This window comes from Mustelus asterias, unplaced genomic scaffold (assembly GCF_964213995.1).
Source record: "Mustelus asterias unplaced genomic scaffold, sMusAst1.hap1.1 HAP1_SCAFFOLD_585, whole genome shotgun sequence".
NCBI classification, from domain to species: Eukaryota; Metazoa; Chordata; class Chondrichthyes; order Carcharhiniformes; family Triakidae; genus Mustelus; species Mustelus asterias.
Genome location: NW_027590535.1, coordinates 217,438 through 234,048, shown reverse-complemented (window position 1 = coordinate 234,048; position 16,611 = coordinate 217,438). Strand labels below are relative to the sequence as shown.

Genomic DNA, 16,611 nt, shown 5'->3' with positions numbered 1-16,611 from the left:
GCAACCACATCCAAATTCCTCGTGCGCATTAAGGCCCCAAGTTCGTCTGTTTTACCTGCTACGCTCCTTGCATTGAAGTATAAGCACTCCAGACCCCCAGGCTCAGTGAGGTCGTCCTCCCCCAGAGTGCTCTTCTTCTTTGCCAGCCTTGTCCCAGCCCCAAGCTCGTCCCCAGCCACCACACTTATAGACCTAATAGTTTGATCCCCACCCCCCTGCCATACTAGTTTAAACCCCCCCGAACTGCATTAGCAAAGCTCCCAGCCAGGATATTTGTGCCCTTCCAACTTAGTTGTGACCCCTCCCTCTTGTACAGGTGCCATCCTCTCCTGAAAACCTCCCATTGGTCTATGAAAATAAAGCCCTCCCTCCTGGACCAGTCCTTTAGCCAGGCATTCATTTGAACCAACTCCCTATTCTTATCCTCAGTGGCACGAGGCATTGGGAGCAGCCCAGAGATGGCCACCCTAGTGACCCTACTTTTTAACCTATTTCCCAACTCCCTGAATTGCTCCCTTAGGACCCCCCTACTCTTCCTATCTACGTCATTTCCACCAATGTGTATAATGACATCCGTTTCTTTATCTTCCCCTTTTGAAGTTTCTCGCAGTCTTGGACAGAGCAGGAGCCATACCAAGCTAGAATGTTATTTATGGTGCATCTGTAAAAGTTGATGAGAGTCGCAGCTGACATGCCAAATGTCCCTAAACCTCTGAGAAAATAGAGGCGTTCGGAGACTTTTTTAATTATAGGGACGTCATGGAGGAACCAGGAAAGGTTTTTCGTGATGTGGACCCTAAAACGTGAAGCTCTCGACTATTTCAACTTCATCCCATTGATGTAGATCGGGGCATGTACTCCACTAGGCTTCCAGAAGTCGATTTGCTTTGTTGACATTGAGGAAGAGATTATTGTTGTCGCCCCAGTTCACCAGATTCTCTGTCTCTTCCTCCGACCCACTGCAGGTGTCATCAGCAAACTTGGGAACCGAGTTGCAGGGGAATTTGGCCACACAGTCACCAGTGTATAAGGAGTATAGTAAGGGGCTGAGGACGCAGCCTTACGGGGCACCGCTGTTCAGGATGATTGTGAAGGAGATGTTGTTGATTGTCCTTAATTTTGCTCTCTATGGATTAGGAAGTTGAGGATCCAATTGCAGAGGCAGGAGCCAAGCCCAGCGCCACGAACTTTGGACATGAGTTTCGTAGGACTAATGGTGTTGCAGGCTGAGCTGTAGTTGATAAACACGAGTCTGTGTTCCAGGGTTCACTGTCGGGCCCGGGAGATGGCATTGTGGACCTGTTGTGGATGTCGGTGAACTGTCGTGGATCCAGGCAATCTGGGAAGCCGGAACTGATTCATGCCATGACTAACCTTTTGATGCATTTCATAATATTGGACATCAGAGTCACCGGACGATAGGCATTAAGGCAGCCTGCTTGGCTTTTCCTTTGGTACTGGCCTTTGTTTGAGTTTTACCTGGTGCATAGATTGGCAACCTTCCTGCCGAGAGACGACTGCAGCTGCACTGGTCCAGTAGACCAACGTGGGACAGCAGTAATCGCACTGAGCATTATGGACGATAGCGATTCGCTGAACCCTGAAACTTTCTCCCACTCTTGAAAGAAACACTGGAAGTTGTGTTCTGTGCCAATCGAGTGTGAGATTACTATTTTTTCCTGTGTTGTGCTAACAGTGGCCACAATGCTGTGATCTCCTCTCCAGGGTACAGTTCTGTGTAAGTATAATAGAGATTCTGTGCTGTCAAGGCATCAGGATCTCCCTCTGCCAATTGTTAGTATTGTCCAGAGGCAAGGGTCAAACCAGCCCTCTTTGGTACCAGCTCTGTTGCAGGGGTTGTCAGTAAACTGTCTGAGAGACGACAGATTACCATCTACAGGATTCCAGTCTGGATTTTCTGTCAGGGTTTACTCCCTCACCCTTGGAGCTGAGTGAGGGTCAATGTTGTGGACTCTCCGGAAAGCTCTCTCCCAAATGTATACCAGTGTGTTGCTACCATGGACTGCACGGTGACACAGTAGTTAGCACTGCTGATTCACAGCGTCAGGGAGCTGGGTTCAATTCCAGGCTTGGGTCACTGTCTGTGTGGAGTTTGGACCTTCTCCCCGTGTCTGTGTGGGTTTCCTCCGGATGCTCCACTTTCCTCTCACACTGCAAAAGACGTGCTGGTTTAAAAAAAAGATTTAAGTCATTTTATGTGTATACATTCTTTTTTATTTTAACCCATCCTCAGTCCAAATGGTAACTTCTTTCCCTGAATCCTGTCTAATTTTATTCTTTATTTCCCTTCCTGACAGTGAACATAATCACAATTGTGACTCTGACGAGCAGAAACTGTGGTCTGTCCAAATGTGTGACTCGTTACCTGGTGGCCATGTCAGCGGGGGATCTGCTGGTCGTTATCCTCGACCTGATATTCAGACACATTCCCATTCTTTATCCGGAACAGTTTGATTTCCTGCGCTGGGTCCCCGTGTGTAACATCCACGCCGTCCTGCTTTATGCAGCCACTGACTGTTCTGTCTGGTTCACCGTCACTTTCACCTTTGATCGATTTGTGGCCATTTGCTGCCCCAAGCTGAAGAGTAAATATTGCAGTGAGAAATCGGCGGCTGTGGTTCTGGGAACAGTGACGGTGCTGAGCTGTTTAAAGAACATCTTCTGGTATTTTATGTTATTAAATAGATATCGGCTGGGGAACGACCCCTGGTTTTGTGATGTCACAATGGATGTTGTGGAATCTCCGGTCTGGGGAACAATCGAGTTCCTCCACAACATTCTAACCCCGGCTGTCCCGTTCGCCCTGATTCTGCTGCTCAACGTTTTCACCGTCAGACACATTTTAATGAGCAGCAGAGCCCGCAGGAGACTCCGGGCTCACAGCAGTGGGGAGAATCCCAGAGACCCTGAGATGGAGAGTCGCAGGAAATCCATCATTTTACTGTTTGTTATCTCAGCCAATTTTATCCTCTTATGGTCGACATTAATGGTTTATTCTATATGGAGTCGGATGGATTATTTGGGCTATAAGTCGGTCTGGTTAGATTCCTATGTTATGGAATTTGGTTTCATGTTGCAACTCACAAGTTGTTGTACAAACACTGCCATTTATGCTGTGACACAGACTCACTTCAGGCAGCAGCTCATCAATCTGCTGAAAGCTCCCCTTACTTCAATTCTTCAACTCATTAGACCCTGAGAGGAAACTACAACTACAAGACCCCTGACTCTTTCTATTGGACTTTCAAATATAAATAACAAACAGTTGCCATGTCTGGTGGCCAGGTATGGATACGAATATTTGCCCGTGGGTCAGTGTTGACAATATCAACAAGGGCAGAAGTACCACCAATCACTACTCTTCACACTTGGGAATGGCCAGGACATCCGGAGACGTGGCTGCACACGGAGAGTGCCGGTCCGTTCATGGGGTCTATGTTCCTGAAATGGTAGATGCTGATTCAAAATGGATGGCCGTTCACAGGGTGAGTTACTCAAACACAAGGACAAGAGTGGAGAAACTTCACACCTCTTTCATGACACCCGGGATCCCGGAAATGTTAGTTCCTGAAAATAAACCACTCTTCATCAGCCAGGAATTTGTGCATTCGATGAAGTTGGACAGAATTTGACACGTTTGGGCAGTGTCATATTATGATGTGGAGATGCCGGCGTTGGACTGGGGTAAACACAGTAAGAAGTTTACAACACCAGGTTAAAGTCCAACAGGTTTATTTGGTAGCAAAAGCCACTTTTGCTACCAAATAAACCTGTTGGACTTTAACCTGGTGTTGTTAAACTTCTTACAGTGTCATATTACCCATCATCCAATGGCCTGGCAGAAAGAGCGGCCCAAACAGTAAAAGCAGGTTCAAAATACCATCCCTCAGTCTCTTTGGACACCAAACCATCCAGATTTCATCTTCAATTACAGAATGACACCCTCCAACCTCCCCCCGACCTCCCCTCTTCAACAACTGGAATAGCCCCAGCAGAGTTGGTCATGGGAAGTTCACTCCGCCCAATGTTAAGTCTGACCTTCTGAAGGTGGGAGCTAACACCCAGTGCCGTTCCCACCAGCCGGGAGAGGCACCTAAAGGCAGGTGATAGGTTATTGGTAAAGAGTCATGGCAATGGGTCCACGTGGTTATGAGGCACGGTCGAGTCTGGAACAGGGCCAGTTTCCTATCAAGTCCGCTTGGGAGATACCATCCTATGGGAATGCTTCAATCATCTACAAGCCATGAAGCCCCAAGCCGTGCAGGAAAAAGCAATTCCCAGCAGACCGGGAACTTTGGAAAGAATTCCAGGCACTCCGGCTCCTGTTCCTCATCTCCGCCAGTGGGAACCTCGGAGTCTGAAATGGACACAGTGGGTTTAGCCTCTCGACCACATTGTCACCCGATAAAGGGAACTCGGGCCACACGCTCATGGTGGAAGAGGCGAGCTCCGGTCTGCTGAACCCCACTCACTTCCGAGGCTGAGCAGCAGGAACCGGACCCAGCATTGAAACTCCAAAAAATGCTTCCAAGGTGGTCAGCCCTCGGCGGTTACTCAGACCTAGAGGGGGAGGGGGGGCAGTGACTTCAATCAGGTTCATGTGTTGGACACGGGCAAATATAAACTACCAAACTGAGGCCTGTGAAATGTGCCCACTCAGGGAGCTCCACAGAGTGCAAGCTGCAGAGAGTGAAGCACTGAGAGCTGGGCTAAGTGTGGGAGTTTAGGGAAGTGGTGGAGAGGTATTGCTGTGTCTTGTGTCCCTTACTGCCCGGTCCCTTACGGCCAGGTCCAGGGCGGGTAGGTGTCCCCCAGACATTACTGTTCAGAAAGTGACGTGAGCAGATGTGTTTATTGAGACTTTCAGAAGGCTTTCGACAAGGTCTCACATCGCAGACTGCCATGTAAAGTGAAAGCACATGGGATTACAGGCAATGTTTTGAGACGGATAGAAAGCTGGTTCACTGATAGAAAGCAAAGAGTTGGCAATAAATGGGCCTTTTTCTGATTAGCAGTCAGTGTCTAGTGGGGTTCTGCAGGAATCTGTGCACGGACCCCAACTGCTCACATTATATATTAATTATTTTGAAAATGGAACTAGATGTATCATCTCCAAATTTGCAGATGATAAAAGGTGTGTGAGGGTGAGCTATGAGAAACATGCAGACATGCTTCAGTGTGATTTGAACAGGCTCAATGTGTGGGGATGTGCAAAGCAGTTGCAGTAAAATGTGGATCAATGTGAAGTTATCCAATTTAGCAGCAATAATAGGAAGACAGATTATTATTTGAATGGGTGTAAATTGAGAGAGGTGGATACTCAGCGAGGCCTTGGTGTCCGTATGCATCAGTAAGTGAAAGTCAGCGCGCATGTACAACAGGCAGTAAAGAAGACAACTGTAATGCTGCCCTTCATAGGGATAAGATTGGAGTACAGGAAGAGAGATGTGTCATTGCAGTTGTACAGGGCATTGCTGAGGCCACATTTCGAGTATTGTGTGCAGTTTTGGTGTCCTTATCTGAGGAAGGATATCCTCGCTATAGAGGGAGTACAGCGAATGTTTACCAGGCTGATTCCTGGGATGGCAAGTCTGTGATATGAAGAGAGACTAAGTCGGTTAGGGCTTTATTCATTGGAGTTCATTCGAGTGAAACATATAATATTGGACCATGTTTAGACAGGGTAGATTCAGAAAGAATGTTCCTGATGCTCAGGGAGTTGAGGACGAGTGTTCATGGTTTGAGGATAAGCATCAACCTTTTAGAACAGAGGTGAGGAGAAATTTCTCCACTCTGATGACCTATGGACTTCGCTACCACAGAATGTAGCTGAGGCCAAAACCTTTCGTGATTTCAGGAAGAAATTATGTATCGCTCTTGGGGCTAAAGTGATCACGGGATATGGGAGCAAGGGATGGTCAGGATATTGAAGTTGATGATGATCCCTGATCAAACTGAATGTCGGAGCTGGGTCGAAGGGCCGAATGGCCTGCTCCTGCTGTTCCTATATTTCAATGTTTCTATGATTGTGAAGCTGAGGTGAGTCTGTACACGGTGTGAATCTGAACATGATCCGAGTCCGAACCTTGTGTGAATCTGAACAGCGTCTCTGTCTGAACCTGGGTGGGTCTGAACCTGGTGCGGGGCCTCTCGACATGATTGCCAGTATTCCACTTGCCTTCCTAACTGCCGATTGAACCTGCAGGTTAACCTTTAGAGAATCTTGAACAAGGCCTCCCAAATTCCTTTGTGCATCTGATTTTCTAAGCATTTCCCCATTTCGAAAATAGTCTCTGCCTCCATTCCTCCTTCCAAAGTGCATAACCTCACACTTTTCCTCCTTGTATTCCATCTGCCCCCTCTTTATCCACTGTCCTAACCTGTCCAAGTCCTTCTGCAGCCCTCCTCCTCCCCCTCCTCCCTCCCACTTCCGCAATACTCCCTGTCCCTCTGCATATAATTGTATCATCACCAAACTTAGCAACAGCGCCTTCATTTCGTTTTTCCAAATTATTAATGTGTATTGTGAAAGGTTGTGGTCCCAGGACCGACCCCCGAGGCACACCACTTGTCACCGGCTGCCATCCTGAGAGAAGATCCCTTCATCCCCACTCTCTGCCTTCTGCCAGTCAGCCAATCCTCTATCCATGCCAGGATCTTACCCTCAACACCATTGGCACTTAACTTATATAACAGTCTCCTATGCTGCGCCTTATCAAAGAAAGATCACCACCAATGCCACCACAATTTCCTCAGCTATGTCTTTAAGAACCCTGGGGTGTACTCCATCCGGTCCAGGTGATTTACCACCCACAGACCTTTCAGTTTCCCCAGAACCTTCTCCTGAGTGATGGCCACTACACCCACCTGTGTCCCCCGACTCTCCTGGAGCTCTGGCATCCCACTGGTGTCTTCCACCGTGAAGACTGATGCAAACTATTCAGTTCCTCTGCCATTTCTTTGTTTCCTATTATTCCTTCTCCAGCCTCATTTTTTAGTGATCCAATGGCTATTTTTGCCTCTCTCTTAACTTATATTGGAAAACCTTCTCCTCTCCTCTTTTATAATACAAGCTTGCTTACACTCATATTTCATCTTCTCCCCTCTTATTGCTTTTTTAAGTTGTCCTCTGCTTGCTTTCAAAAGCTTCTCAATCTTCTGCCTTCCCACTAATCCTTGCCACTAAGGATGCTTTCCCTTTTGTGTTTTTGCTGCCCTTGGCTTCCCCGTCAGCCATGGATTCCTCGTCCTCCCTGTGGCATGTTTCCTCCTCCTTGGGATGAATTTCTGTTGTGCCTCGCAAATAACTCTCAAGAACTCCTGTCATTGCTGTTCCACTTTCTCCCCTGCTCGGCTCCCTTTACAATCAACTCTGGCCAGCTCCACCTTCATGTCCTTGTAGTTATCTTTATTTAATTCAAATACCTTTACATCTGATTCCAGGTTCTTCCTCTCAAACTGCAGGGTAAATTCTATCATATTGTGGTCACTGCTCCCTAAGGGTTCCTTCACCTTAAGTTCCCTTATCAAGTCTGCCTCATTACACATCGCCAAATCCAGAATTGCCTGTTCCGTAGTAGGCTCTGTCACAAGCTGCTCCAAAAACCCTCTCTTAGACATTCCACAAATTCCTTTTCTTGGGATCCACGACCTATCTGATTTTCCCAGTCCACCTTAGAATCTTAGAAACCTACATATTGAAGTCCCCCATGATGATTGTAACATTGCCTTTTCTATCTCCTGATGTATTTTCTGCCCCTCATTCTCTCACTATCCTCATCCCTACCCTCAGACTGTACTTTACCCTTTACCTCCGCCAATCAGACACGATGTTTACATTTGAAGGCCAGTTTCCAATATTCAAAGTCTCTCTATTTTTCCCTTGCCTCCTTTTTCCCTTTTGCCTGTAATTCAGATTGATTCAATTATTTTGCTTGCTGTTCCTCCCTTTCCTTTTCTTTTCCCTGTAATTCAAATAGTTTTAATTATTTTTTATATTGAGTCACTTTCATTTGTAACTGAATTTCCAACGATTCTGACTGAGCTTCTGACAATTCCAAATGTTGTGCTATTGCCACAATGATCTCTCCTTTCTGTACTCTGTCAGGCAATGTCAACTGGAATGTGTTTCCAATTCCAAAAGCTTTGCTTTCGTCACTATCTGTCAGGTAACTTGCGTGACTTCCTCCACCCGCAGAAACTTCTGAGCCTCTGAAAGAGACATTAATCCAAACCACACTCCCTATTTAAACTGGAATACAACACCTGAAAAGAAAACACAAATCTGCTCAGCGCTCACTGTCTTTGAGTTCACTAATCCAAAATCAATCAAGAAATACAGGTTTCAATCCCGGAGCCCCCAGTTGTTCTCAGTCAGGTTGGATACTCCCAGTTGTTCCATGAAGCTCGAGTGACCTGTAACTCTTTACCTTGAATCTGGCTCGAAGGAGCACGAGAGGTTTCACTTCAGGTGGGAGTGACCTGACCCACGAGGAACTCTTATTCAATACAAAGTTTAATTGAGAATATTGTTGACATGTGTAGTAAGACAATTAGCAAGAACATTTAACAATAACAAACAAGAAACACAACAACCACAATAATGTACAACTCTGAAGGAAATATCTCTAGTGTGTTCCAACCAAAGCCAACATCCAATCCACAAAACCCTCCAAATCACCACAATACAGCAGAGGTTAATGCCGAATTATTACACGTGTCCAGCCTCCTGGGCTGAATGCTCAAAATCCCTTGAGAAACTCAGCAGAGGTTGCAGTCGAGTCTGTTCCACAAAACACAGCCTTTTCAAAAGAGAAGGACAGGGAGAGGGAGAGAGATTGCTTCTGAGCTTGCTGCTAAACTGCTTCCCAAAACTAAACTAAAAGACCAAAAAAAAACCACCACCTGACTGCCACAGCTTAGCTCCACCTCCATGTAAGCTGCATGATTTAAACAAAATTGCTGAAAGGTCCACTCACATGACAACATTAACACCCTCACTCTCAACTCAGCACTCCCCATTACCCCAACACTCTCTCTCTCTCACCAACACTATCCTGTCACGTCAACACACCCCCTCACCTCAACACACCCCCGCTCACCTCAATACTCCCCTTCCCCTCTCTGCACAATCTCTATCACACAGACATTACACCCTTTCTCCTCAACACTAGCCGTCTCGCTTCTAAGTTCCCCCTCTCACATTTACATTGTCCCATAGAGGGTTAACATCAATTCCTCTCACCAGAACACGCGCTCTCAATTCAACACTCCCCCAATCAACACAACTCTCCCCCTCTCACCTTAACATGTTCCCCCCCTCACATCAATCCTCCCACTCACTTCTACATTCCCCCACGCACCACAACACTACCCATCTCATCTCGACGCTCCTCACCTCAAGATCCCCAAGATATGAATTTCCCGTCCCACACCGCATGGGAGTCGGAGCAGATGGGCACAGACCGTGTCAAGATCCAATTACCTCTGGTGGGATTATCCGAATTTGGGGAGAGCGCGGGGCCAAATCCGACACTCTGTCTCACATCAACATTCTCCCTCTCTCATATCAGCTCTCTCTTCTCATCTCAGCACTCTGTCTCGCCTCAGCTCCCGCCATCTCCTTTTAACTTTCCCCCTCACCTCAACAAACTCCCCCTCATCTCAATACACCGCCTCTCAACTCATCACTCTCCCCCTCACTTCCATAATAAACTTTCACTCCACACACAGCCCCCCACTCCACACAACTCAAACATCCGCCCGTTGTCCCTGCCCTGGGTGTGTTTGCTGGGGAAATTGCAGATGGAGTTTTATCTTGTGTTTCCCCGATGCTACACCTGTCCCTGCAGATGCAGAAAGAACCTGATTCTTATTGGAACCAGGTATTTAGGAACAGCAGTGACCGCACTCTCCTTTCACAACCTGCACAGATACATTACTGAATTGCTCTGATTGTCAATACACATCCAGGTGCATGGCTAACCTCATCCCTACTGCCTTTACCTTCCAGGTGTATCACCGACTTCATTCTTATTACCAACTGACAAACAGATACATCACTGACCTCACTCTTATTGTCGCTACTGATTCCCTGCGACCCCCATGTTACAAAACGAATAAAGGCAACACAGCAGCAGCGTCACACAAACTGTCTCAAAAACCTTCAGCTCCTTCAATCATTCTGATCCTGGGCTGATCTCAACAACATAAAGTTTGAATGCAGAATGTAAGTTTGTTCCTCCACGAATACACTTGGTTTCAATAATTGCGGAACAGAGCATCTATTTCAGGTCAAGCAGAGGTGGCAGTGTGGGAGCATGGTGCTAACTATCAAAGTTATCAATATCTGACTGCTCAGAGACCGGAATTAGAATAAATATATTCACTGCATGTGAAACATTTATAAAATGATATGCATTAAAAAGTTACTGCTGGTGTTCAGTGACTGGAACTAATGTTATTCACCTTGAGATCTCTATAAATGTACCTCTTCTGTTCTGTACAGTCAGTTGGAGAAACGGATTTCGAAATGTTTTTCAATTAGATTGTATAAGATCTCCACATGCATTTTCACAAATTCCCTCAATAAATCCCCAGCTGAATTTAACTTGGCAATCCCCACCAATTGAATTCTGGTTTTCACTCTGCGTGAGATGTCAGCACCTCCCGGAATGTCACCCCGCTTGGTTAACGCTGACACACAGGCTCACTGTTACTGGGAGATATTGCAAAGTGTTCTTGTGTTGGATCGGGTCATCTCACTGTCCCAATACTGCAAACAATCACAATATGGAACGGGTTCTCACTTCTACACAGGACAATGATTCCCCATTTGGCATTGATTGCAATCAGTTGGTCAATCTGATTTACTTTACTGGGGCAGTTTTCACCTGGCCTTCATCAATCGAGGGATTGAGTTTCGGAGTCCGGGGATAATGATGCAGCTTTCTATGACCCTCGTCAGACCCCACTTGGAGTACTGTGCTCAGTTCTGGTCGCCTCATTACAGGAGGGACGTGGAAATTATTGAAAGGGTGCAGAGAAGATGTACAAGGATGTTGCCTGGATTGGTTGGCATGCCTTATGAGGATATGTTGAGAGACCTCGGTCTTTTCTCCTTGGAGAGAAGAAGGATGAGAGGTGACCTGATAGAGGGATATAAGATGTTGAGTGGTATAGATCAGGTGGACTCACAGAGGCTTTTTCCCAGGGCTGAAATGGCTGCTACGAGAGGACACAGGTTAAAGGTGCTGGGGAACAGGGACAGAGGAGATGTCAGGGGGAAGTTTTGCACTCAGAGGGTGGTGGGTGAGTGGAATCGGCTGCCGTCAGTGGTGGTGGAGGCAAACTCAATGGGGTCTTTTAAGAGACTCCTGGATGAGTACATGGGACTTAATAGGATTGAGGGTTCTAGGTAAGCCTATATATAAGCCTAGGTAGGTAGGGACATGACCGGCACAACTTGTGGGCCGAAGGGCCTGTTTGTGCTGTAGCTTTTCTATGTTCTATACAACAGAAAATGTTTGCAATTAATTCATTCGAATTCCCAAGTGTCTGAACTGTATTTAGGAAAGATCTGAAGGAGTAATTCACAAACTATAACAACAAATTAACAGAAGACAGTTATTATAAAAGCACAAATGGAAAATATCAATATCAGTGGGGCTGTTTTGGGATTACTTCATGGACAGTGATGGAAACGTGTTTGATACAGAAGATACACGCCCCTTTTATCAGCCTGTTTGAATTGGCAGTGCAGCAAGACCATATACTTTACCCAGTGCTGTCCCTATCCTTGGAAATGTTCAATCGAAGCACAATTTACAGTAACCCAATGGCAAATACAGAAACATGGTTCAGAATGGGGTTCGACACAGAGTAAACACCCTTTGCAGTGAACTATTCAATGGGACACTGCAGAGTGAGCTTTGCTCTGTCTGCAATCCCGTGTGTAACTGTTCTGGGAGGGTTTCAGAGGGCAGTATCAAGAGGAGATGTATCTGTATTGAACTTTGCTTCACCCATATCTGGGATTTTGTTCTGGCAGTATACAGGGAGAGCAGAACTATATGTATCTCTGTGTCCACCTGCGCTCGAGTTCCTGATGGGACAGTGTCGAGAGATTTTCTGTGTACCTTACCCTGTGCTGCTCTTGCTCAGGTCTTTAGTGTTTGGACAGTCGATGCAGACATTTTTTGTGCATCTCACCCTTGCTACACCTTCACTGGAGTTCTTGGTGAAACAGTGTGATGGGAGGTTTCTGGAAATCTCAACCTCAGCTGCATCTGAACTCACACTAGTTGCATCTGTCTTGGGAGAGTTTGATGGGGACATTATAGAGGGAGATTTATTCTACATTTAACCACGTACTGTCCCTATCCTGGGGTATCCTGGGAGAGTTTGATGAGGACACTGTCGAGAGAGGTTTATTATGTATCTACCCCCCCCCCACCCCGGCCAATGCTGTAGCTGTTCTGGGTGGAGCAGAGGGAATTTTACCGTGTGAATGTTTGATGGGCACAGTCTTAAATTTACTCTGTGTCTATCCCCATGCTGTACACGTCCTGGGAGTGTTTGATGGGGACATTGATGAGGGACATTTACTCCGTATCTAACCCCGTCCAGTACCTGTTTGAGTTTAGAAGGATGAGGGGTGATCTTATAGAGACATATAAGATAATAAAGGGGCTGGATAGGGTAGAGGTGGAGAGATTCTTTCCACTTAGAAGGGAAACCAGAACTAGAGGGCACAGCCTCAAAATAAGGGGGGGGGGGGCATTTCAGAACAGAGTTGAGGGGGAATTTCTTCTCTCAGAGGGTAGTGAATCTCTGGAATTCTCTGCCCTTTGAAGTGGTGGAGGCTTCCTCATTGAATATGTTTAAATCACGGGTAGATAGTTTTCTGATCTATAAGGGAATTAGGGGATATGGGGAGCAGGCGGGTAAGTGGAACTGATTCGCTTCAGATCAGCCATGATGTTGTTGAATGGCGGGGCAGGCTCGAAGGGCCAGATGGCCTACTCCTGCTCCTATTTCTTATGTTCTTATGTTCTTATGTACCTGCCTGTACGTTGCCCGTCTCCTCAAGTTAGCATGGCTAATCCAACTAACTCCCACATCTTTGGAGTGTGGGAGGAAATGAGAGCACACAGAGGATTCCCACGCAGACAGGGGAGAACGTGCACATTCCACACAGAGAGTGACCCGAGGCTGGAATCAAACCCGGGTCTTTGGCGCCATGAGGCAGCAGCGCCAACCAGTGTGTTACAGAACCGCACCCCCACCACAAAATTCCCCTCTCACCTCCACACTCCCACTGTCACCTCAACACTCCCCCTCTTGCCTCAACGCTCTCCCCCTCTCGCCTCAGCACTCTCCCCCTCTCACCTGTACACACTGTGTATCTCACCCTCTGCTATACCTGCACTGGAGATTCGTGTTTGGACAGTGTAGAGGGAGATAGTTTGTGTATCTGGGCCTGTGCTGCATCTACAATGAGGGTATATGATGGGAGTGTCGAGGCAGCTTATCCTTGTAAAGGTCTGATGGGCGCAAGCTTACGGATATCGAGCCTGAAGGTTGCCTGACTAAGTTGAACCTTCACTTTAGCAGCCATGAGACAGCCTGGTCACACAGTTAAGATGGGGTGGGAGTGACACTGGACCTCTGTAGCGACATTGGAGTTTTTGATGGGATGTTGCAGATGATGTTTGCTCCGTGTTTAAGGGCTGTCACCGTTCCCTCCGCACTCTGGCTGGCAGCGTGAGGGGACAGACTGACTTCGCACCTAATCCCTGCAGTAAATATCCTGGGAGTGTTTGTTGGATCAGTGTGTATTGATATAACACCATGTTGTTCCCCTCTCATCTGAAAGCTCCCTCCTCACATCAACACACTCCCTCTCACCTCAGTAACCGCCTCTCACCTCAACTCCCACCGTCCACAGCAACACCCCTCACCTCAACACTGACCCTCTCACCTCAAAATTCCCCTTCACCTCAACACTCTCTCTCTCACCCCACTCACATCAAAAATAGGATTGACCTTGTGAGTTCCTTCAATCTTTCTGATTCTAGGCTGCCATCAACAGCATAAAGTTTCACTGTGCACCGTCCGTCTGTTCCTCCAGGAATACCCGAGTGTTAAATAATTTCTGAATAGAGCATCTATTTCAGGTCAGGGAAAGGTAGCGGCGTTGAAGCATGATGCTAAATACCAGCATTAACTATACCAATGTCTGATTTCTCCATGCCCCGTGTTACATTGATTTGGGTGAGAATTTAGGAGGCATGGTTAGTAAGTTTGCAGATGACACCAAGATTGGTGGCATAGTGGACAGTGAAGGTTATCTCCGATTGCAATGGGATCTTGATCAATTGGGCCTGTGGGCTGACAAATGGCAGATGAAGTTCAATTTAGATAAATGCGAGATTATGCATTTTGGTTGATTGAATCAGGGCAGGATTTACTGAGTTACCCTTACTGTGTCGTGAGTTGGGGAGAGTTACAGAACAAAGAAATCTAGAGCGGTGGTAAGGGAAATACAGACATCGACAGCAAAACAGAGGTGTGGGTTGAAGTGAGATGGTGGGATGAGACACAGGATCTGCGGGGGGGGCGGATGTCCAGTGTGGGCTCAGAACAAAGAACAATAAAGCACAGGAACAGGCCCTTCGGCCCTCCAAGCTTGCCCCAATCTATTCCCAGTCTGTTAGAACCGAGAACCAGAGAACATTACAGCACAGAAACAGACCTTTTGGCCCTTCTTGTCTGTGCCGAACCATTTTTCTGCCTGCACCTGGACCATATCCCTCCACACCCCTCTCATCCATGTACCTGTCCAAGTTTTTCTTAAATGGTAAAAGTGAGCCCGCATTCACCACTTCATCTGACAGCTCATTCCACACTCCCACCACTCTCTGTGTGAAGAAGCCCCCTCCCTGATGTTCCCTTCAAACCTTTCCCCTTCACCCTTAACCCACATCCTCTAGTTTTTTTCTCCCCGAGCCTCAGTGGAAAAAGCCTGCTTCCATTCACTCTATCTATATCCATCATAATTTTATACACCTCCATCAAATCTCCCCTCATTTGTCTCTGCTCCAGGGAATAAAGTCCCAACCTATTCAACCTTTCTCTGTCACTCAGTTTCTCAAGTCCCGGCAACATCCTTGTAAACCTTCTCTGCACTCTTTCAACCTTATTAATATCCTTCCTGTAATTAGGTGCCCAAAACTGCTCACAATACTCTACATTCGGCCTCACCAATGTCTTATACAACCTCACCATAACATTCCAACTCTTATACTCAATACTTTGATTTGTAAAGGCCAATGCACCAAAAGCACTCTTTACGGCCTTAACTACCTGTGACGCCACTTTTATGTATTATGCATCTATATTCCCAGATCCCTCTGTTCTACTGCACTCTTCAGTGTCCTACCATTTACCTTGTATGTTCTACCTTGGTTTGTCCTTCTAAAGTGCAATACCTCACACTTGTCTGCATTAAATTCCATCTGCCATTTTGCAGCCCATTTTGCGAGCAAATCCCTCTGCAAGCTTTGAAAACCTTCCTCACTGTCCACGACACCTCCAATCTTTGTATCGTCAGCAAATTTGCTGATCCAATTTACCACATTATCATCCAGATCATTGATTTAGATGACAAACAACAATGGACCCAGCACTGATCCCTGCGGCACACCACTAGTCACAGGCCTCCACTCAGAGAAGCAATCCTCCACTACCACTCTCTGGCTTCTTCCATTAAGCCAATGTCTAATCCAATTTACGACCTCTCCATGTTTCCCTAGCGACTGAAACTTCCTAACTAACCTCCCATGTGGGACTTTGTCAAAGGCCTTACTGAATTCCATGTAGGCAACATCCACCGCCTTCCCTTCATCCACTTTCCTGGTAACCTCCTCGAAAAACTCTAATAGATTGGTCAAACATGACCTACCACGCACAAAGCCATGTTGACTCTCCCTAATAAGTCCCTGTCTATCCAATTATTTGTAGATCCTATCTCTTAGTACTCCTTCCATTAATTTACCTCCTGCTGACGTCAAACTTACCGGCCTATAATTTCCCGCATTACGTTTTGAGCCTTTTTTAAACAAAGGAACAACATGAGTTATCCTCCAATCATCCAGCCACTCACCCGTGGATACCAACATTTTAAATATATCTTCCAGGGCCCCTGCAATTTCAATTTCCCTCGGACCTTGACTCCTTCAAGGTCCGAGGGAATGCCCTGTCCGGTCCTGGGGATTTATCTACTCTGATTTGCCTCGAGACAGCGAGCACCTCCTCCCCTTTAATCTGTATAGGTTCCATGACCTCCCTACTTGTTTGCCTTATTTCCATAGACTCCATGCCAGTTTCCTTAGTAAATATGGATGCAAAAAACCCATTTAATATCTCCCCCATTTCTTTTGGTTCCATACATAGCCGACCACTCTGATCTTCAAGAGGACCAATATTATCCCACACTAACCAGCTGCCTTTCCTGAACTCCAACTTGTAAACACGCAAATTTAAAATGGAACTGGCTCAGTGACTGTAAAACACTTGGGAAGGAGGAGG

General features: G+C 46.6%; 1 long non-coding RNA gene across 2 annotated transcripts in view; it reads right to left on the bottom strand.

The window, feature by feature from the left end:
• Positions 1 to 556: 556 nt before the first annotated feature.
• LOC144487078 (uncharacterized) overlaps positions 557 to 16,611 on the bottom strand; it is a 31,343-nt gene continuing 15,288 nt past the window's right edge. Inside the window, exon 3 of one of the 2 annotated variants that reach the window (XR_013496367.1) lies at positions 557 to 2,186. This is a non-coding gene — a long non-coding RNA (uncharacterized LOC144487078). Of the gene's footprint in view, positions 2,187 to 2,328; positions 2,600 to 16,611 lie in introns of those variants that run through there. The other variant, XR_013496368.1, reaches the window with a different exon arrangement.